At 38.0% G+C, this 21,377-nt stretch overlaps 1 protein-coding gene and 2 pseudogenes across 34 annotated transcripts in view; all 3 read left to right on the top strand.

Moving 5' to 3' along the window:
• Positions 1-8,502, top strand: part of LOC306642159 (histone H1.0-like) — a 34,251-nt pseudogene extending 25,749 nt beyond the window's left edge. Inside the window, exon 2 of the transcript XR_013766835.1 lies at positions 8,407-8,502. The product of XR_013766835.1 is annotated as a histone H1.0-like (transcript). The remainder of the gene's footprint in view (positions 1-8,406) is intronic.
• Positions 1-21,377, top strand: part of PARD3 (par-3 family cell polarity regulator) — a 685,332-nt gene that overhangs the window by 316,406 nt on the left and 347,549 nt on the right. The window lies entirely within an intron of this gene.
• LOC306642124 (histone H1.0-like) lies at positions 3,841-5,839 on the top strand (annotated as a pseudogene). Its single transcript has one exon. The product of its transcript is annotated as a histone H1.0-like (transcript).

Here is a 21,377-nt window from a genome sequence, read left to right on the forward strand (position 1 = left end):
GGTTTAGAAAGAGAAGAGGATGGGGATGGGGACCAGGAAAAGAGATACCCGTGGGGAATGTCACCGGTGGCCTATTTTCTCCAACATGGCTCCACCTCCTGCAGTTTCCAACACCTCCCAATAATGCTGTCAAATTATTATTCTATTACTGGATTAATCCACTGATGAGGTCAGAGCCCTCATATCTAATCACCTCCCAAGAGCCCTCCCTCTGAACACTGTTGCACTGGGACCAAGCCTTCAACACAGGAGTCTCTGGGGGACACTTCATATCCAAACCATAACACTTATTTTCAGTTATGAAAAGACTTTCCATCTTCTTAATATTCAGAAAGGAGGTTGGAGGAAAGCATACTTGCTGATTAGGCACAAAGCATTAAGTATATTTATTTCTGTAGAGTCCGCGAAGCTTACTTATGCTGGGTAATTTGAAGTTGGCATAAATTCTTGTCAGTTTGTAGTGGTTTAAGTTTTCACACACATAAATTAGTTAAATGTTCATAGTCTTGTGATTTGTTGATCCTTAATAGTTAAAATCAGTGAATGTTCTTGAACAACTCGTCTACATTGTTATGTGGATTATATTCTTCCACATTGCATAAGCATAACAAATAGTTCCAGAACAATGCACCCATCTAATAAAATTTCTTATTTATGACCAGGAAAGTTCTGTTCTGGTATGTTTGAACAACTATTGTCTAACCCTCTCCTGTGATTCCACCCCACTATGAGAAGTGGAATCTTTCTAGTTGAAAACCGTGGTATATTTTATTCCACTAAAAAATTGAAAGGCCACATGAAAAGACTTTTATGATGGATGATGCTAAACTTGCCTCAAGCTTGGAGAGACCAATTGTTCTATGGGCTTCTGGGTTTGTTAAACTTCCTTATGCTTTTATTTGGAGGTAAGATGTAGAGTCAAGAGAGTTTGCTCTCCTCAAACTTCTTCAGGTTATTTGCTGATTCCTTTTTCCAGCATTTTGGGATGGACTACCTTTTCCATCATTTTAGAGAACATTTTCTTCTCATTATGTGTGGAAAATATCTTGCTGGAAAGCTGTATTTTCTTTTATTGTCAGTTCTAACAATTTTTGGCCTAACTTCATCTGTATTCTCATAAACTTCTTCAAATGGATTTTTTGAAGCAAATTCCATACTAGTAGTACTGGAGGTTTAATCCAGGGGTATTCTAACACTGAATATGTCCCTGGCCTTTTTTTTTTTCTTTGAGAGTAGGTTTCTCTTAGTTGCTGAGGTTAACCTCAAACTTGTGATCCTTCTGCCTCAGCCTTCTTGTGTTACTGCGAATATGGGCATGTGCCACTGGTGGCAGATTTGAAATGTTTTAAAATAGATTTTTGAAAAATCAAACTTTTATCATCCCATGCTACTTAACAAAAGGCAATACGTAGTGCTATGTAATATTATTATTAAAGCATTTCTAATGGCTTTGTTATTGTGTTTTAAAAAGTATTCTTAGATGTGATAGACCTTTATTTTAATCATTTATTTATATGTGGTGTTGAGAATTGAAGCCAGTGCCTCACATGTGCTAGGCAAGTGCTCTACCACTGAACTACAACCTCAGCCCATTATTGTGGTTTCGTATTTGACTTTGTGTTTGTTGATATGTCTCTTAAGTTTCTTTTATTCTATAATTTCTTCCTTCTCTACGTCTCTCTCACATGGTGCCCACATGTCGGCGTGTGTCTGTCTGTGTATATGAGAAGAGAGAAATTTTATTGCTTTTTGCATTTTCTTCATTGAAATTTTATCCCCATCCCTGGCTCCCACTGTATTGTTTTATCCTGTCTGATTTTTGCTGAACCCATCCTGTAGTGCCTACCATGATTCTTCCCCCTCCCCCACCCCAGCCCCTGTCTCTAGTATTAGGTGTTGAAACCAGGGCTTTTTGCATGCTAAGCACACCCTCTAATACTGACTTAGCTGCATCCTTAACCCTGCCATGTTCTTATATCCTCTGTGTTTCTTAAACACCCATCCTTGGCTTGATCAATTTGATCAATTTAGATCAATTTGAATTTTTTCTAAAGTAATGTCTCTAGGTAGGGTGTATTTCTTTCAGGAGGCACACAAAGCCTGTTTTTTTAAATTATTTTGTGAGCAGCCATTGGTCTTTATTATGTGGATCCTTTATTTATGTGTTTTTAACATCATGATGTTCTATCTTTTGCTTACTAACTGTACTATTTTTATAAAGAGAAACTTGTTAACTATTTTGTTTTTGGACTGATGTAGTTTTTAAGTAAAGAAAAGAATAGTGTCTTTCTGTGGGCACTATATTTGCATTTGATGAGAAGCACTGATGGGTAGTTCTGTTGGGCTCTAGTAGAATGTCAGAACACAAGAATTGCCACTGTGATTTTTTTTTTTTAATTCACACAAATATTGAAGAAGAAATGGCATCTCAATTAATGAGCTTAACATTCTGCCTTTGCCCCTGGTGAAATTGAGTGCCAGAAAAAATTTCCAGACTATTGTGATGTCATCAGTGGTTAAACTGTGAGTGAACATGGGCATAGGCAGGATTGCCATGTTTTGAAAAACTTTTTCCTGGTTTCCTTTCCCTTGAGAGTTTGACACCAACTCCATGTAATCCTCATCAATTCCTGTTCATTTTACATTCTGTGTTTCATCTCTCAAAGATGTCCTCACCAGTGGTCTCTGAGGTGGAATGGAGAACAACTGAAGTTTTGGGGAAAATATTACAAATTTACATATTTCTTTATTTTCTAATTTTAAAATTTCCCATTCCATGTATGTTTTAATAATGTTTATATTAGTAGATTGCACATGCATGTAAATAACTCTGAATGCTTTGTTGCTACATACTCACACAAGTTTATGCTAGACTTGCCTAGTATGTGCAATGTCTTGGGTTTAGTTCATAGCACTTCAAAAATCAATAACAGTGCAGTTTTTTTCAGGAAAATTTGGAGTCCCTGCCTGCCTCCTGGTCAGTCTTTCTGCATCTTGTCATGGATGATCTTCATCTCATTTTTTATCTTAGTCAAGAGAGATTAATAATTCACATTGCTTCCTTGTATCTTAGTGCTTTCAAACCATCAGTAGATTTCCAGTGTTTTTCTTTGGGAGAATTAGCTTGGGTCTGTCTTTTGAACATTATCTATTTCTATCCCTAACTGGCACCTGAGACCTTTGTGAGTTTTTTGTCTGTGTATCTTTCCTATTTGACTGTAATTGCCTAGTTTCCCTCTGCCTGCTAAAACTTCTCTGTCTTCATTGCCTACTTGAATGACCTTTCTTATCAGTTAGGCCACTTCCCAGGTAATAGTTTCTCTGGTAGACATTTCTTGGTTTCATAAATTTGCTATTTAGTAGTTCCATAGCATCTTATACTATGATTCCAGGAGCATATAGAATTTGGGTTTTCTCGATCCACTAGTGTGCTGGTAAATGTTTCACAAGTATCACTTTGAAATTAACAATGACCTGGTTGATAGCATTTGGCCATTTCCATGACCAAATATGCTTATCATGGCTATTTTCAAGCTACCAAGGTGATGTCACTAAATTCAGAATGGAGAAGAAATGCTTGGGAGCACACTATTACATTGTATTTCTCCTGTAAAGATGCTGTAGATGCATCAAGAACAAAGATTATTGTTTTGGTTAGGTTTCATGCCACTGTAACTAAAATACCTGACAAGAACAACGTAGAGGAGGAAAAAATTGATTGGGGCTCATGATTACAGAGGTCTCTGTCCATAGATGGCCTACCTCCAGTACGCTGGGCCCAAGATAAGGCAGAACACCATGGAGGATGGGTGTGGCAAAGGAAGGGATGGGTGTGGCACACCTCCAGTGACCTACCTCTTCCAAGCATACCCCATCAGCTTATAGTTACCACTCAGTGTATCTAAACTAGAATGGATTATCCTCTCATAAATATTCATTTCACCTTTGAATATTCTTGCATTAACAGGAGCTTTTGTGGGACACTGCATATCCAAACCATAATAATTATAGTAGAATATAGTAAAATAACTAGTGAAGATTTTAGAGTATCATTTTAACATAATTTAGGTGGAAATCTATATAGTTTTTTTTTTTTTTTTTTTTAAATCTTATTGGAGTGTCAGACGTGGAGCTGGGAAAAGGGAGGCAGAGGAGGTGGAGGCGGAGGCGGAGCCTCAGCCGGGTGCCCATGCTGAGCGCACACAGGTGTGGCCGGGTCATGTAGAGCCGGCCCCGCTAGCCCTCCTGCGACCCCTCGCCCATGCCCTTGACAGCAGGACTCAGGACTGGCCTGCTGGTCAGGGACCCGAGAGCAGACCCCAACTCAGGCTTTGCCCAGCCTCCGACCAGGGCTGCTCCTTTGGAAGGCGTCTTCCATGGCAGTACCCAGCGGGCCACCATGACAGAGAACTCCACGTCCACTCCTGCGGCCAAACCCAAGCAGGCCAGTGTCTCCAAGAAGTCCACAGACCACCCCAGTATTCAGACATGATCGTGGCCGCCATCCAGGCTGAGAAGAACTGCGCTGGCTCTTCTCGCCAGTCCATCCAGAAGTATGTCAAGTGTCACTATAAGGTGGGTGAAATTGCTGACTTCCAGATCAAGTTGTCCATCAAATGCCTGGTGACCACCGGTGTCCTCAAGCAAACCAAAGGGGTGGGTGCCTCTGGCTGCTTCTGTCTGGCCAAGAGGGACAAGCCCAAGAGGTCAGTGGCCTTCAAGAAGACCAAGAAGGAAGTCAAGAAGGTGGCCACGCCAAAGAAAGCCACCAAGCCCAAGAAGTCTGCCACCAAAGCCTCAAGCAAGAAGCCCAAAGCCCCCCCAGTCAAGAAGGCCAAGTAGAAGCCGCTACCATGCCCAATAAAACCAGAACTCCCAAGGTGGTCAAAACCAAGCCCGTCAAGGCATCCAAGCCCAAGAAGGCCAAGCCAGTGAAGCTCAAAGCCAAGTCCAGTGCCAAGAGGGTCGGCAAGAAGAAGTGACAGTGGAGGCTTTCCTATGGACTCTCCTTCCTCTTTTTCCTGTAAATACTTTTCTCCTTTCAGCTGTCTCCATCCTCATCTGCAACCCTTCACCCCATTCTATTCTGACTTTATAAGAGACAATGTGGATTCCTTAGAAATTGGCGAATAACTTCCAAGGACCAGCCACAGATCCCGTCCGGGAGGTGATGAGGACGTGCTCATGTTGTGTTCTGTTGATTTGCTAGTAATCTTAGGGTGTAGAGATTCGAGTGGGTGTGGTCCGGTGGTTTGTCTGCTGAAGACAGATGGGGGTGGAGAGAACAGCCAGGCGGTTTGATCTGGTTAGCCCAGAGGCAGCCAGGGATGGGGGCTGTAGGAGTATCTCCAAGTCTTGAGCTTGGGCACCCCTTTTGAGTTTAGGAACCCTCGGTGGGGAGGAAAGGGGTAGCAGCCGCCAGTGGCAAAGGAGGAACGTGGAGAAAACTCTCCCTGGGCAGACCTCCCAGTGGCCAGCAGTGGCAGGTCCAAGCCCAGTTTCCTTCTCACTTTTGTTAATCTGCCCTTGTGACCTCTCTGTTGTCTTAGGGAAGGGGAGGGGGTCCAAATGACAGCGGTTGGGAGAAGCTAGTGCTTCTCCCAGTCAGCTAGAAACTGGCCATTGAAGAGTCTCTGTGACTTTGTAAAGTCACCTGTTAAATGGGAGGGGGAAGCGGGGGAGTCAGTCAGCCAAGTGCCTCAGTATGCCCTGTTGAAACTATTGGGTTTTTCTACATAATTGATGGATTATGTCCTAGGAGGTCTTTTTGTTGTCCCTCCTGTATATGACGTGGCTTTACTTGGGCCCAGTAACCACTTAAAAACCTCCCTACCTCTTTTTACTTCTTTTATAAGTGTTGTGGAGGGGGAAAGGGGGTGGCGTGTGTGGACAGTAAGACCCTGCGGCTGTTTTGAACTTGCTAAGTAGTGTTAGAGCTAGGTCTGTGCATGGGTGTATATGTATATATGCCTGTCTAGGACTAGTACCTAACGTCTCACCGAGAGCTGGGAGAAAAATACCTGTACAATTGTCTTCTTCTTATTTTTAATAGCAGAATGGCACACTTGCGTGACCCCTCCCCAACTTTTTTTTTTTATATAAACCAGTGTTATTTGTGCCCAGAAAAGATTTGCCTGTCGTTGTAATTGTAAAACTTTAAAATAAAACTGGGAAGAAGGAAAAAAAAAAAAATCTTTTTTTTTTTTTTTTTTTTTTTTTTTGTGTGGTGATGGGAATTGAACCCAGGTTTCTTGTGCATGATAGATAAGTGCTGAACCCACTGAGAGCTACTCCCTTACCCTGTTTAATTATGTTTTAAATTTGAGACAGGGTCTTGCTAAATTGCTGAGACTGATCTCAAACTTGCAATTCTCTCTCTGTCTTCCCAGTAAGCTGGGATTGCAGGCCTGTGCCACCTGTAGTTTAATTTTAATAATGAGTTTGTTTAATAGTCATTTTTCAAAAGTTCCTGCAAATTTAATAATCTGCTTGCATGCAGTGGTATAGATCAGTCTAGAAATTCCCTGTGTTAAACAGATGGATTGTACTTTTGAATTAATTGAAGAAATTGGATAGTTGGTTACCATAGGTAATCCAATTGTGTCATGCGTGAAACAATTTTAGGATGATTCAGTGAAGAAGGCAGGAGGAAGAGGGGAAATTTTTAAAAATAGATCTGTAGATTTAGTTCAATATTGAAACATTGAGTGGATTGGGTAAAGAAGAAAGGGAAAGAGAATGTTCAATAATTTGACTGTGATTTATTAAAAATTTGTGTGTTCTACCCACTCCATCATGACTTTTTTATTTTCACCTTACTCTTGATGCGGTGTTCCTGTAGACCATTTGGAATTATAAAGAAGATATGATTTGAGGCATTCTATCTTCCCAGTCCTGACAGTTTATTCCTTTAGGAATCTGCTGTAGAATAGCTGGCAGGGCATTTATTCCTGCTCTTCAAGTGGTATACTTGCCTCCACAGGTTTCACAGTGATAAGTGAAGGAAGAATTCTTTCCCTGCGTTTGCTCTTTTCTAGTGATTTAGCTGTCATATCAAAATATTTAATGTAGTTTTTTTTTTTTTTTTTTAGTATTTTAATTCAGTAGATATGTTTTGACATGGAGCCAATCCTTCAAATCGCCAGTTTGTTCTTAAGATTCTTATGATTAATTTATACAGATATTGAATGCTACTACTTCCCAATAGGAATTTCAGCTTTCTCTTTTTAGAAATGTAAGCACAAAAAGAATGTGGTTTGTCAAAACATTGTTTAATCTTTTGTAAAATACTCCCTTTGGGTTATGATAATTTTTGACCATAGTTGTAGAGTGTATGAGATGTTTTTGAAATCTGAGATTTCAAAGGTTTAAAATTTTTTAGATATTTTTCCTTGTTCCTGGTCTGTTGTGAATTGTGTGAAGTATAACTCGTAGAGTATTGCTTGGAATAAATTAATTCTAATTAAAATGTATTTTTTTGTGCCATAAGTTCTTGACATGCTGAAGTAAGGTCATTTGTATGTATCCCACTGATTTTGACATACCAATAGCTTGTAATCCTTTGTTAAATATGCAATTAATGCTGTACAGAACCAATAATGTATGTTGTTCTCTTTTGGTAGATGTTGATATGTGAAATAAAAATCAAAAACAATTAGTAGGAAATAATTGTGAAATAAGAAGACATAAATTGGAGTTGAAAACTAAGACAAGTGAGAGAAATCTTATTTGTTATCTAACCTATCTGTATATATCTATTGCGTATTTCTTTAGAATTCCCAGAGCTTTGAATTTTCTTCTGCAGATAATAGGAATGGGGAAAAACATCAATCTTCTAACATTTCCCTTCTTCTCAGCCTTCCTGACCAAACATTACGCCTTGTCAGATCCTGGCAGACATACACGTAATTTTATCCAATCTTATCAGTTAAGCGAGATTCTTAGGATTTACTCTTCCTTTTAATGTTCATATTGTTTTAAATTTTCTTTGAGCTGATTTTGCATTATGTACAAGTTTTCTTTTCCTGTCCAACTATATTAATGTCCTGTTCTGAGTAATAACTACCAACATAATTATGAGAAGTAAATAAATATAGAGATAAGTATAGAGAGTAAGATAAATAGATAGGATAAATCTAGAGAGAGTAAGATAAAAACAAAATGAGAATGTAATTGAATTGAAATTAATTATAAGAATGCATTTACCAACATATATGCCATTAATCTTGGAATTCACTGCTGTGAATTATCAGCCTCTCCGTTACAACTTGCATGTCTTGCATTGCACAAGCTTTTATATGAGAACGATGTATACAAAAGGGAAGTATATACAAGTGCAGCCAACATACCCTAGGCCCCCTCCAGTAGTGCTGTTGATTCACTCAGGCATTAACATTGATCTCAGAGGTTCAGAGGCAGGTGATTGCCTGGGAAATGAATATAAACTTATTAATGTTGCTCTGTTGAATATACATAGTAGAAAGAAAAAATAGTAAACAGTTTGTTTCTTGGACTCTATTTTGCAATCATTCCTTAAATTTGTCAGTTATTGAGAGGTGAATTATCAGAAGAACACTTGGGAATATTTGCCTGCAGCTATTAAATTGGTAGTTCTGACTGAATTACCTCGATCAATTCAGCCTAAGTTCCTAAATTGACTAAGTGTTGGCTGCAGAGATTCTTTGAGTGGAAATATAGAGTAGTTCAGGTTAGTTTCTGGTGGCATTATTGTATGAAAGTACAGATTAAAGGCATCCAGCACATTCGTGTTAAATGTGGTAACGGGTCCTCACGTAGATTTAAGAACACATGCCATCAGGTTACAAAAGCTGGTATAAAATTTAGAATTTTTACTAACCATGTTAGTAGGACCATTTCCAGTGTTACTGTCTAAAGGTTAACCGTCACAGTTTAAATCCTGTAAGACAAAGTTTATGAATGACTTAGAATACAGTATTTTATTTTAGCAATATTTCTAAGCAAAAGACAGTAGAATGAATCGAACATAACTTTTGCTATGATATGTATGAATACATGAGCACGGAAACTCCACATAACGTACAACCACAAGAAATGGGATCCTAATTAGAATAAGTTATACTCTATGTATGTATAATATGTCAAAATACACTCTACTGTCCTATATATCTAAAAAAGACAAATTAAAAAACAACAGCCCTTTCATACTTTATTCTAAAAATCAAATGCTGAAACAATTTTTAAGATTAAATAAATCTAAACCTTTTGTCATAGATGAGGAAACTGGAGCCAAGTGCGAATATGGCCAGCCCAGTCTGTTTTAAATCTTTGTTTTGAAATGTGTGGTTTACCATTTGAATTAAAATCTGAGCATGCATGAACTTGTCATTGCACACCATTACAGCCAGCCATATTATCCTGTGCTGTCCTGTATCCTAGATGACTCTCTTCTTATTTTGAGTCAGTGTGTGGTCAAATTTACAGGAGAAAAAAGAAGCATATTAGAAATCTGCACTAACATAGTTAATTTTTAAAAATCAAATAAGATTGATGACTGTCCCCTACTTAATTCAGAGGCAAAGGAAGGGACTCTAATTTTCTATTTTTCTACACCTTGTTTTGCTGTAATGAAAATGGCATTCTGCTTTGAATCATTTCCAATGAAATGATTTTCAATATTGTTGTCTTTGTGACAATTTGGACAATTAGAATGCATTTCTTAAGTCTACTGGAAATGCTTGAAATGCTTTTTCTTGTTTTCATTTTTTCCAGTGGCCCTGTCTGTGCTTGTTTGCCTAGGAAACCATTATTGGGTTGAATTTTGTTTGCTTGGTTGTCAGACTGCAGAGTTATGGGAAAAGTTCTTGACTTTAGAGTGGTAAAAGTGCTACTTAAATATTACAAAGGTTTTATCAATATTAAAGTGCTTTATTTCCTCAATTGAAAAGCAGACAAGCATTCGTTTGGTTTTCTAAATACTTAATACAGGATTATTATTTTTCTTGAGTCATTATTGGAATGTTGTTTTCAAATTTGCTTTTGGATTTGGGCTGGTCACAGTGGACTAGTTCCAAATATAGTACTTTAATTTAAAAAAATCCTTACACAGATTATTTGTATACTTCCTTAGGAAATTTGTGGACATGTATTATGATTCCCAAACATGTAAATATAATAGAAAATATTCCACAAATACCAAATGAGATGTTAGGAAATGCAGGTTTGATAAGTAGAGACACTATTCCTCTATAAAACTTTTTTCAAGTTGAAGTTTTCGATAATAAAAATGCCTCAGATCTTTTTCTTTCTGAGTAAAAGGAATGAAATTGAGAGTATAAAGTTGTGGTTGTTAATCTCACTACAGTCTAGCTGAGTTCAGTTTTCTACAAATTATTTTATTTACAACATTCATTTAAAACATTCAAAGAGATGTGTATTTGTACAATATAATAGCTACTTACCGCATGTAGCTGTTGAGCCTTAAAATGTGGTGACAGAGAGTGAGAACCTGAATGGGCAGGGGGGCCGTTTAGGGACTGAACCCAGTGTTGATTTACCACTGACTCCACCCGTAGCCCATTTTATTTTTATATTAAGACAGGGTCTGGTTAGGTTTGCTTAGGTTCTTGCTGAGTTGCTGAGACTGTCTTTGAACTTGTGATTCTCCTGCCTGCTTCAGCCTCCCGAGTCACTGGGATTACAGGCATGCACCTGGCTAGAACCTGAATTCTAAAGCCAGTGTGGAGAGTGACTACTGTATTGGGACAAGCACTGCTGGGGGTCTTGCTACCTCCAGTGTAGCTTTGGTGGCTGGTTAGAAATGCAGAATCTGAGGCTCTGTCTTGGATCTACTGAATTAGAATCTGTGTTCTTATCAAGATCCCCGTGTGAAGTGACCTGCAGTGCTCTTCCTCCAGAGCATGATTCCTAGTCTTGACTGCACATTGGGAATCACCCAGGGAGCTTGGAAAAATAATGCCTGAGCCTCAACGAGGCCAGAACTTTATTATATCTGGGTGAGAGCCCTAGGGGCAGTGTTTTATGAATTATTGCAGATCACTTTAATGACTAGTGAATATTTGGAACCATTGGTGTTGCATTCAAAGAGTGGGACACAGTGTGTAGCTGAGAAGTGGAGATCTTTAATACTGACCTTAGCTTTCCCAACTTTGGTTAAGATTAAATAGGAGTGTATAGGTAAGAGAGAGCCCTTCCGGAGTGCTTAGCATATGATGGCATTCTTACCCCTGAACTGGCTAATCATTGACTGAAAAGATCCTTTGTGTGAAAATAAGGATTGTAGTGATAGTGTGTGAAAATATAGACTGTGGGTACCCAGCACATTTCTGTTAATCCAAGTCAAGTGTTCTTACCATAGCTATGAATTATGGAGCGTTTAGTTTTAACACATACACAGATGAAGTCCCCTTTCTTCAATGTGTCACTCCTCTCTCCCTTATAAAAGTTCCTTAATAATATGACAAATCATGATTAAAGTAGAAGATTTCCTTTGTCAGTCTTATCTAGAGGGAACTTGTCTGATTTTTAATTTTTCTTGAGTTTCTTTAACTGTGAGGAATGATCACAGTGGTTCAAGCACAGTTAGTCATTGACTGAGGGGTAGTGCGTTTCCTTCCTCTAAATTTCAGTGTGAGTTCAACTCAATCTGCATTTACAGCACTGCTGCATGGCACTGACCATGAAAGTAAAAAACAAAAGTGAAAGAAGTTGTGAGCCAGTCAGAAGAACCACACTGTAAGTTCTTAGAATTCCAGGGTTCTTTCTCTGTGGCCCGTCTACTGAGGCTTAGATTTTATCTTCACCAGCTACTAATAGATTAACTTTAGCCAGACTATCTTATTCCTGTAACACTAGAGTTTCTCTACTTAAAAAAAATGGGAATAGTAATATGACCTTCTTTGTAGCCTTGTTTCTGAGGATTTATGAGTACATTAAAGTTCCTAGTGCATATACGACCATAGTAAAGGCTCAATAAATGTTAGTGATTACAGACTTAATTAGTTTATTATAAATGATCAGATAATTTACTTGCCCACTACTCTTCCCTTAAGGAGAAGAATGAATGGATTAGATTAGCTATGAAAGATCTCTGCACTTTAAAGGTAACATGAACAGACATGCAGCCATATGTTTCAGAAGCCTGAAGTCTTATTGCCGCCTTGGAGCAACCAGTTGGTGCCAAAATGGTATTATTAATAGCCAGCATTATATGGCTCTATGGTAAGGAAATTAATTTGAACCAGAATACTTGAGACAGAAAAATGGGTAATGAGCTATTTGAAATGCTTTTAAAATGCTCCTATCATGAAATAAATATATAAAATAGCATTCTTTCAACTTCCAGCAGCCCCTGATTCTTTAGTCCTTTTAACTTTTCTTCTTAGCACTCATTCCTTCTGACAGCCTGTTCTTGTTTATCCTTCGTCCTTCTCTCCTCATCAGAATCTAAAATCCTTGAAGGATTCTTGACTGCCAGCAACCAGAAGAGTGCCTAGCACATACTAGACACTCAATAGATAATTGTCTTGAACAAATGACTTTATACTTTCTTATAAAGTTAGTAATGCCATGAAGATTCATGTTCAAGAAAGAGAAGTGAATTCATGACCAAAACAAAGCATAGAGACTTGAGCTTTGGGTGTAACTCAGTGGTAGAGCACTGTCTAGAATGGGCAAGCGCTGGAAAAAATAAACAACAAAAGCCAGAAGAAAGTGTGGAGGATTCTAGTGAAATTAACTACCTGTGAGTTAAGAAGAGGTTTGCCATTGTGAAGGAGTCGATGCTGAGTAACATTCTCCTGGAATAATTACAAAGTCAAGTAGAGGAATTTTGAATGTGGATCCTTAAATAAAAGAAATCAGCTAATGAAATAAGTGAATTGCTACTTAGAAAAGGGAAGAATAATACACTTATACAGTATTATGGAATAAAGGTTGTAGAAATAAAGGAATGGGAAAATAATACTTATCAAAAATTAACCTCGCAGTTAGTGAAGTACTTGAATCCTTAATAAAATAATAGAAGGCAAATGTCAAAGGAGAGGGTATTGAGCATTTAGAGAATATCTTCAGTGAAATCAATAGTTAATATCAGTTTTTGAAAGATAAATGACTTGTCAGATGAAATTGATAATTTAAATATATAATTACATGATTGTTGAACTGAACTGGTAAAGTGGAAGTGATATGAGGGATTTGTTCAGACATATGTATAAAACTGTACATGGAAAATTATTTTAGAATGACTCTTACTCAAATATTCTCATCGGTGGGGTCATTATCTCATGAAATACAATAGCACAAAGGTAATGGTAAAAAAAAAAAAGAAAACATTGTTAGAGTTTCTGGCTAGAGAGTTCAGCAGCATTGGAAGCAGCAATTTGTCCTTTCTCAGCAGAATTTTTGTTGTTTTTGTTTTTAATTTTTTTTTCGGTCTCCTGAGCCATCCAATATATGTAATTGTTTCTTCTTTGCTAAAAAGATTGCTCTTATAATATTTGAGACAATCAAGTGTGAAAAGGATGGAGATAGATGGAAGTCCCATTCATCTCCTTTGTTTGTACAATAACACTTTGACAAACATTTCAAATTGTCATTTCCTGGACTGGAGATAGAATTTAATAAGGGAGATAGACAAGAATGTACCAGTTCCAACCAGTAAAATGTAAAATTAGCACACACATGACTTCACTTCTCTTGTTGGACTTTTTTGGACCTAGGGCGGAGTTCACCAGGATGTCTTTGGAGAGGTGAAGCAGGGTGGTATGGCAAGTATGTAGGGAAGCCTGGGAGCCCATGGTCTCCTGATTGCTTCAGAGCATTCCAATTGAATCTGAGCAAAGGGATAGAGGTATTCTTCAGGGCTTAATCTTACGGCACTGTGACCAAAACAGACCAAGAATTCTTAGAACGTCTTCAGTCTGTGGTTAAAAAAGGTATTGTGTGTGCTTCTTGGAGGATGAGTTGGAGAGATCCAAGGCTGGAGGGATGGAGTCAGCCAAGCTGAAAAATGATAAAAGCTCATGACCTGCAGTATGAAGTTCAACTTCTTTATTGCAATGAGAAATATTTTTCAACATATAGCCCGGCTGCTTAGTTTCAAGGGTGGTGCTCACACCAGCAACTCTGATGTCACTGGGACATTGAAACTCCAAATTTCAGGTCTTCTTTGCTCGAGACCTACTGAAACACTTGAAACTGATCATTAGGTGGTTTGTACACACATTAAAGTTTGAGGATCTCAAACTCACAGGACCCTGAGTTGCATCACCCAGGGCTGTTTCAATTTTTTTTTTTTTTTAAATCATTCTCCCATCACATTTTAACTCCTCACTCTAACCATACTGAATTTCCTGTCGGTCCTTTAATTCTCTTGGATTTATCTGGCCTTTAGCCTTCCATTTTTCCTCTACCTTATGTTCTATTTCTTCTTCCCGATCTCACTGGCCTAGAAACTACCATCAGCATCCATAACAAAAACTAAAACCAGACAAACTTGAACATTTCATCTCCTTCACTCACATTGTCCCTGGTGTAGCATGTGCTGATTAAAGGCACAGTTAAGCACAATGTTCTCTAGGAGTTGCATGCTAAACTCTTTGATGTATGTGGCAATTGCCATGATAGGAACAGGTAGCCTAGAGGGAGGAGCTCATGTGCAAGTAATCAGAAGCTCACACTGGGGACACAGTGGACAGTGTGAAGGATAATGGGTAACTTGTAGCTGTCGCTTCCATCTGGAAGTCTTTGCTAATGCTCTTCAAGAGGTGCCTCTCTTGGGTGTTATTAAGTGCTCTGTACTTCTACAGCACCACCCTCACATTGTGAAGGGCTGGATCATCTGGCTGCCTGTTCCATGGCACTGAAAACACATGAGCCCAGAGACCAGGTCTCTGTTGTATCTTCTGAGAAATGTGGGGACATGGTGCTCAAAAACATGACTTGATAAAGAGGGGGAGGTTTGTGGTGCTCCTGTTTAAACAAACAAATAAACAATAAAAACGTATTAGTTGAGTACTAGGGAGGAAGCTGAATCATAATGGATTAAAGAATACAGGAGTAATAAAGCAGCCAACTCCTTTCTCTAATAACATATGAAGGGGTTGGGGGAGCAGCAGCAGTTGCCAAGGAAGGGTATCTGGAAAGAGACCTGGTGAAAGTGGTAGAATATTCTTTAAAGATTTGTAAGTCATTAAAAAAAAAAAAAAGATTTGTAAGTCATTTTATTCATTCAGCAAATTTGTACTGAGGAAAATATAGTGGATCCTTAATCTTTGTGAATTCCATATTTGTGATTTTGCCTACTTGCTAAAATGTATTTGTAATATTAAGGTGCCTTTTTGTTCGTTCCCACACATGTGCAGAGTGACACACAATTTGAGCTACCTCTGTGCTTGTTCTCAGTTGAGGTCCAATAAGGTGACAGTCCCTTCTTATATCATTTCTCATACTGTAATAAGTGTCTTTTTTGAGGTCTATCAAGCACCATGTTTTTTGCATTTATGTGTTTTTTGTTGTTGACTTGTTAAAATGACCCTCATATTACACCAAAGCAATGGTTAGTGTTTCTAATTACAATTCACCTGTGATATGACTGACAGGGAAAACGTATGTGTTAGACAAGCTTCATTAAGGCATAGGTTATATTCTTGCTGTCCATGAGTTTAATGAATTAAATAAACTACCCTTAAACAGAAACATCCACATCACAAGACCTCGTATTCATTGGTTAACAACAATGTTGTGATGTGAGACTCTACCTAATCCTGTCATGCTTCCTCCTAGGATCAATGGCTCAGTGTTAATTCAGTATTTCCCATGACTTTTATAGAACACAACTACTGTGTATAAAAGAATCAACTGAATGTACTCCTCCAGGTACTCTGGGTCCTGAGAATGAAACAATGAGGAAGATGCTCAGTCTACCCAAATGAATCTTAATACTGCACCTAGTGATCTTTGGTCCTATGGAAAGAGACGAACAGCACATGTATCATTCAGAACACACCCAAGAGGAAAATCAGCATGATCAATAATAACATAAACACCTCCAACTTTTTTTCTTTTTCTTTTTTTTTTTTTTCTCAGATGTTTTGTTCATTTTTTTTTCAGGAAAATAGCTTGGCTAGATTTGTCTGCTCAGATGCTTCTGTCCACTTGCTCTCCTTTTCTTTTCCTTTCTCTCTTGTTTCTTTCAAGCTTACAGTTTCATGCTCTCAACTTCTATTCCCTCATTGTTCTTTAAGGTATTTTTCTGAAAGTACAAAAACAAGCTAGAACAATATTTCCATAATACTCTCCCAAAGAAAGTGTCTATTACCAGTTGTACAAATTGTTGTGTTTAGTTGCATCTGGGCATCTTTTGTATTTTTGACTCTTCTTACCTTATTCATCTTCCTGTTACTAACTTTTTTTTTTTTTTTTTTAACTTGTCTGGACCTAATCACTGGGCAGATGGTGGTCTCTGTTACAAATATTTGTTCCCTTTTGAATGGTTAGAATGGGATTTACTTGGATTTTTTTTTTTTTTTTTTTTTGAGGTTGAATGACTTTCAAACACTTAGTCCCATGTTCATTATTCTTTTTTAAATGTTTGAGAAACAGTTTTCAGCTGAAGTAAGCAGACATTTTGCCTACCACAAGATAACAAAAAAGGGACAGGAAAACTAGAAAAAAGAGAGAAGCTCATCATTGAGAAATCTTGCTTTCTTTGTTTTCTTTTGGCTGGCCAGAGTTCCCTGATGAAGGAGCGGGTGCTTACAATTCTGACATAACTCTTTCTTCTGAGATGTCACTGTCTTGACAAAGGATTTGGGGACACTAGGTTCTTATGTATATTATTCACTAGTGTATACATGTTTTTTCAAGCCAATTGGTCATTTGCGTATTGCCTAAGGGACAGGCCCTGCCCATTACCCAGGAAGCAGGAAGAGAAATAAAAGGTCTGTTTCTTGCACCTTACCCACTGTTTTCTACCCTTGATTTTTTTTCTTTGTTTGAAGATAGAGGTGCTATTCTTCCTCAGCCTTCCACATAGCTGAGGCTATAGGTGTGTGCTACTGCACCTAGCTCTTTAACAATGGTGAAGTTTTTTGTAATTGACTGATGTATTTTAGTCACTTAAAAAAATGTTGTTCCTACTTTGTCAGAGTAGTGTGTGTGCTGGGGTGGGGGAAGCTGGGCCATTATAGTGAGTAATTACTAGCCCTCCGGTGGAATGACTGACTGATGCTATTAAAAGTAGAAACAAAATGCAGTGGGAGAAATAAGCAGAAGAATTTAACTAGCTTCTTTGAGCTGGATGGTTTATTTTTGATTCCTCCAAACTACTCTGACTCATGCACCCCAGAGGCTGCCCTTATACTGCCCATCCAGCCTTGTCCTCTCTGGCCTGCTTCTGTGCCTATATCAGGCCAGGAAATATACCAGCAGAGGGCACTGAGGGAAAGTGGAAGGAGAAAGGCAGTTCTCATTACTGGGCTCCCACCCTGGCGATGGTTTGTGGGCAGTTTTGAACCTCCAGGGAAAGCCACAGCTCCCCTTGCCTTCTGTGAACACAGGGGATTCGTCCCTGCCTTTTCCTTAGTCCTGCCATATATTTATGAGCAATTCTTCCTTTAAACTTTCTTCACTTCTTCCTTTCTGAGACTGCAGCTTATGACTGCTGACATGCAACACAAGAGCTCATGAATTCGAGGCACATCTGTAGGGCACAGGTCACACTGCTCATTGAAATGACTGTGAGGGAAACTTAGGTTCTTGACAGCAGGAGTGGTCTGTGTTGGGGAGTCCATGCTGAAACCTGGTGAGGGAACAGTGTGGGAAAGCTTCCAGACACTGCTGTGTGTGGGGCTGAGCATTGGCCATGAGAAAAATAGTACAGAAAACAGTGCTAGCAAGCAAGCTGAAATTCAGACTGCTGCAACTCTTCACAATGACGTTCTTATCTGGGATTTCTGTTTAACTTTTTGTTTTTAATTTAAAATAAATATAATATCCCATGTTTACAAGCTGTTATAAGAAATGATTTCAAGAATTTTTTTATGTTTCCTATAATGTTAAAATTTTGAGAAATGGTAGTATTCAATCACAGCCCCAATATTGATATTGATAGAAGCCACTGATCTTATTCAGATTTCTCCATTTGTATTTGTAATCAAAGAACATTTAAAAGATTTTGTCAAGGTGGCTATATTGTCAGTTTCAGAATGAGAATCCTAATGCTACCAATTTAATATGTCTCAGAAAACCTCCTTTTTTCCCCAGAAACATCCATATGACATTTGAAAACTTATTTATATTTTTCCTCCTTGACTTACTTTCGCCTCCTTATATTTGTCCAGGCTTCAGTGGAACCATTGAAACCATCCTCTGCTGTATAAAAATGTGTCTTAAACTTCATGAGCCACCACCTGTTATCTCAAGTGGAGGGTAGGCATCTTGTCAATTGATAACATCTGTTCTTCCTGGAAAGTACTGTGATCTAATCCAAATTACATTGGACAAGGAGTCATTTAACAAGGGTGCCAGGTGCAACTAGGACACCCTGAAACAGAGTCACCTTTGACCTAGCCCTTAAGCTATTTATCTGTAAAAGGTGACGTATCAATTCATCTCCAAGACAACTTCTAACCATAGTATTCTGTATTTATTACTTGGTCACAAAAAGTCAATAAAAGGGTGATAAAACGCAGTTTTATATTCTCCATTGTGGCTTTCTTCTTTTTTCCTTACCTTTACCCTCCCTCCCCCCACAACCTCCACAAACGCTGGGATGGAACTTAAGGCCTCACACATTCTAGGCAAGCGCTTTACCACTGAGCTACATTTCCAGCCCACATTCATTACTTTTCAAAGATTATTTCTTACCTTGGCAGCTACAGATTTCTTCCAAGGAATTTATTAGAGTCGGTCAAATACTGATAGATACTTTTAAGGGACAACATATATTGGAAGGCCAGTTTTATAATCCTGATGACAGGTTTTAATCCCCATGGCGTGTGTTAATAACTTGGTTCTTCCCATGGTGAGATGTGTCTTCAGGAAATGTATAATTGCCCTGAAGATGGGTAGACAGTCTTAAATTTGCATGAAGAGTAATTATGCTGTTTGCACCATAAGTTCTAATCGAACATGTGTAGCTGCATATTATTTTTAGATTTGATTAAATACCTTGACGGCTTATGCCTGTCTTCTTGGAAAAGGTTTGTTCATTGCCTTGAGTGCTTAAATGTAAAAATCACTTGCTGAATGAAAGAAGAGAAGCAATGGGCCAGATGATGGGCAGCAGGATAGGATATTTAACAGTTAAAAATGTGTATGTCTGCTTAGTATTTGCTCTAATTCATTATTAGATTTACCCTTTCTTCCACTTATTTAAAAAGCATGTTATCTAGAGAGACAAATCAATATTTACAGTGCATTAGTGCCACAGAGAATTTCAAATCTTGTGATGAGGGTTTATTGCTGTTTTATCCACTCTTCAAAGCTGTGTAGACATCAAACAGCATCCACCGTTGTCCTGGGCCCAGTGACATTGCACCGGTCCCTCTGAGCTTCATCCAGCAGCTTAATTATTGAAGATCTTCATCTTTGAATTTTCTTTTTAATATTTCAGAGGATGTACTTTGAATATCTATATATTAAATCTGAAGATTGCAAGGTTAGAAAGTTTTTTTTTTTATCATATTTGTAAATGCATCAATTTTCCTAAAATTGTGGCTGAGGAATTTCAGTAATAATGACCAAATTGCCTTCAGTGAGAAGCTCCTATTATTTCTAATTACTGTAACAGGACACAGATGACATCAGATTACTAGTAATGTTGAAACAGTCCATAGGGCCCAGAATCATCTAGCGAATCACAGGGGAGAACATTGTATTTGTATTTTATTCCTCCGAGGCCATAGCAAAATTGCATTCTTCATGCAGTAATGTATTTTTTCAGGACAGTGATAGGTGGAAACCCGCCCATATGAATCAAACAGTTGTGTTTCATAATTTAGTTTGTTGATAAGATGTTCATAGTCATCTCTTGCCTTAAAATCAGATTCAGCTTGTCCAAAGACCACATGCTGTTTGTGGCTGCTTTTCTGTGCCATTCCTACAAGTCTGTGTATTTTTATTCTCCTGTGTTGCTAATGATATTTTAAACCTTTTTAAACTTTAGGGATATTTGATAATGACTGCTGATACGGCTTCAAAGTGCTTTTTTATTTTTTCAATTTTATTGTTCACAAATTGTTAATTCTGTTAAGATGATGTTTGGAGAATGGTCCTAGTAAGGGGAGCATAAACATACATGGAATTACACATTTTTAACATTAAAGGCATCTACTAAACCCATCAGTGCATCCTCTTGGTTTTATAAATAAGGACTAAGGCCTCGAGAGGTGAACTGATGTGCCAGGATGAGAAGTGTAGATCAGCAATTCTTAGTGTGTCCTGTGGGTCCTTCGAAATCACAGAAATCACTTCACACAGGCTGTTAGAGCAAAACCGTTTTCAGAGTATCATTAAAACATGTTCCGGGGGCCAGGAGTATAATGGAACTCTTGCCTAACATGCAAAAGGCCTTCGATTCAGTCATTAGCACTAGGGAAAAAAAGAGAGAGAATGAACCTATCCTGTATTGTTGATTGGATTCATATCTACACCAGTGTTGCCCAGACTCTAAGCAGTAAATTGCAGGCTGCTTGGCACAAATAAAGACAGTGGCACAAATGTATTCTGCACCACCACACACTCACAGTTAAAAAAAAAAAAAAAAAAAAAAAAAAATCCAAGTTCATTCAGTTCTTGAAACAACAGAAATGGTTCTCTACATGAACCTGGAGTACAAAGGTTTTTTAACCTTTCATGTTATGAAGTAGTAAGTAGGCATCTAGTACTTCTGCTAACTGTGCAAGATCAGGAGTTGTTTTGAAGAATTTAATGTGACGGTTTGTGTTGCATTTAAGGTAACTTTTTTTTTTTCTTATGGAATATGTATATTTCTTTTGGTACTGGGGTTTGTTTGAAAGAAAGATAGAAAAACTGGCTATTCAGGCACAGAGGATCTGGCAGAGGATTTCTAGAAAATGAATGACATGAGCCTGTCAAACAAAGTAAACAACTAACATTGTTTGTTTCCAAAGATAAAATTAGAACGTTCTGATGAAAAGCAGATTTTGGGAACTTGTATTCCATTTTGAGCATGACAGTTTCCTAATACTTAACGCTTTTCTGATGACATTTGTATAGAGATATTAGCATTTGTGATTTTCTGATATGAAGAAATATATCAACATTTGGAAGATTGGCGTAACTCAGTAATATTTTCCAAATGAATAATGTTGCAGAATTTTTCATGAGTAGACGATCCACTTAGTGTGTGAGAC

This window comes from Sciurus vulgaris, assembly GCF_902686455.1.
Source record: "Sciurus vulgaris genome assembly, chromosome: 12".
Lineage (NCBI taxonomy): Eukaryota > Metazoa > Chordata > Mammalia > Rodentia > Sciuridae > Sciurus > Sciurus vulgaris.